Consider the following 2,500-nt stretch of genomic DNA (forward strand, 5'->3'; position numbering starts at 1 on the left):
CTGGCGTAGGATGCTGGGGCGTCCACATGCTGTAGGGTGAAGTGGAGGGCCATGTTAACTGCGTCGTCCACAGACCTGTTGGCTCTGTAGGCAAACTGAAGGGGGTCCAGGAGAGGGTCTGTGATGGCTTTGAGGTGTGCCAGGAGCAGGCGCTCAAAAGACTTCATTACCACAGATGTAAGGGCGACCGGTCTGTAATCATTTAGTCCTGTTGGCCTTAGCTTTTTGGGCACAGCGATGATGGTGGAGGACTTGAGACAGGCTGGTACATGGCATGTCTCCAGGGAGGTGTTAAAGATGTTGGTGAACACCGGAGACAGCTGGCCAGCGCAGTGCCTGAGGGTGGCTGGAGAGACAGAGTCCGGCCCGGCTGCTTTGCGTGGATTCTGCCTCTTGAAAAGCCCATTAACTTCTCCCTCCTGAAAGGAGAGAGTCGTTTCTGTAGTATGGGTGGGGGATGGGGCCTCTTGGGTGGGAAGGGGTGGTTCAGGACAGTCCAATTGTCTTTCAAATCTACGGTAGAACTCGTTCAGGTCGTTGGCTAGGCGGGAGTCGTTAGTGGTGTGGGGCGCTCTGGGTTTGTAGTTGGTGATGTGCCTGAGCCCTTTGGCAGACAGAAGCAGCGTCGTTAGTAGAGAACTGGTGTTTTAGTGTCTCTGAGTACAGTCGTTTAGCCTCTCTCACCGCTTTGCTAAACCTGTTCTTCGACTCCTTGAATCTGTCTCTATCCCCACTCCTAAACGCTTCCTCCTTCTCCAACCTCAACCTTTTGAGCTTTGCTGAGAACCAGGGCTTGTTGTTGTTAAAGTTCACCCTGGTACGTGTTGGGATACAGCAGTCCTCACAGAAGCTGATGTACACAGCCTCTGTGAGTTCATCCAGACTATTGGTAGCAGTCGTGAACATATCCCAGTCAGTACAGTCTAAGCACGCCCGCAAATCTTCCACAGCCTCACTGGTCCACTGTTTAGATGTCCTCACAGCAGGTTTACAGAGTTTTAGTTGCTGCCTGTATGCACGAATCAGGTGGACCAAGGGAGTTCTGTGCGAGCCGAACAGCCCCGTGACCCACAAGAGAAACATCCCCGCCAAATTCGAGCGTTTGACGGGGTCTATCCGTGAAAAAATATTCACGTTTTTGAGTGCACATGCATTTCTGCTGCAAATGCCTCTGGAAGTTTCATGCCGTTCGTATGCCAATTGTGGCAACACGAAAATGACCCGTTTTCCCATTCCGAGGGATTTCTGTGCGACCCTAACAGCCCCGTGAGCCACAAGAGACACATCCCCGCCAATTTCTAGCGTTTCACGGGGTCTATCCGTGAAAAATATAGACGTTTTTGAGTGCACATGCATTTCTGCTGCAGATGCCTCTGGAAGTTTCATGCCGTTCGTACGCAATGTGGCAACACGAAAATGACCCCTTTTCCCATTCCGAGGGATTTCTGTGCGACCCTAACTAACAGCGCCCGTGAGCCACAAGAGAGACATCCCCGCCAATTTATAGCGTTTCACGGGGTCTATCCGTGAAAAATATAGACGTTTTTGAGTGCACATGCATTCCTGCTGCAAATGCCTCTGGAAGTTTCATGCCGTTCCTATGCAATGTGGCCACACAAAAATGACCCGTTTTCCCATTCCGAGGCATTTCTGTGCGACCCTAACAGCCCCGTGAGCCACAAGAGAGACATCCCCGCCAACTTCTAGCGTTTGACGGGGTCTATGCGTGAAAAATATTAAAATTTTTGAGTGCACGTGCCTTTCTGCTGCAAATGCCTCTGGAAGTTTCATGGCGTTCCTATGCAATGTGGCAACACGAAAATGACCCCTTTTCCCATTCCGAGGGAGTTCTGTGCCACCCTAACAGCCCCGTGAGCCACAAGAGACACATCCCCGCCAATTTCTAGCGTTTCACGGGGTCTATCCGTGAAACATATAGAAGTTTTTGAGTGCACATGCATTCCTGCTGCAAATGCCTCTGGAAGTTTCATGCGGTTCGTACGCAATGTGGCAACACGAAAATGACCCGTTTTCCCATTCCCAGGGATTTCTGTGCGACCCGAACAGCCCCGTGAGCCACAAGAGACACATCCCCGCCAATTTCTAGCGTTTCACGGGGTCTATCCGTGAAAAATATCAATTTTTTTTTGACTGCACATGCATTTCTGCTGCAAATGCCTCTGGAAGTTGCATGCGGTTCGCATGCAATGTGGCGACACGAAAATGACCCGTTTTCCCATTCCGAGGGATTTTTGTGCCACCCTAACAGCCCCGTGAGCCACAAGAGAGACATCCCCGCCAATTTCTAGCGTATCACGGGGTCTATCCGTGAGAAATATTCACTTTTTTGAGTGCACATGCATTCCTGCTGCAAATGCCTCTGGAAGTTTCATGCGGTTCGTATGCAATGTGGCGACACGAAAATGACCCGTTTTCCCATTCCGAGGGATTTCTGTGCCACCCTAACAGCCCCGTGAGCCACAAGAGAGACATCCCCGCC

The sequence above is a fragment of the Petromyzon marinus genome, unplaced genomic scaffold (assembly GCF_048934315.1).
Source record: "Petromyzon marinus isolate PM22_M1 ecotype Great Lakes invasive population unplaced genomic scaffold, UKy_Petmar_22M1.pri1.0 PM_G_Scaffold_18, whole genome shotgun sequence".
NCBI classification, from domain to species: domain Eukaryota; kingdom Metazoa; phylum Chordata; class Hyperoartia; order Petromyzontiformes; family Petromyzontidae; genus Petromyzon; species Petromyzon marinus.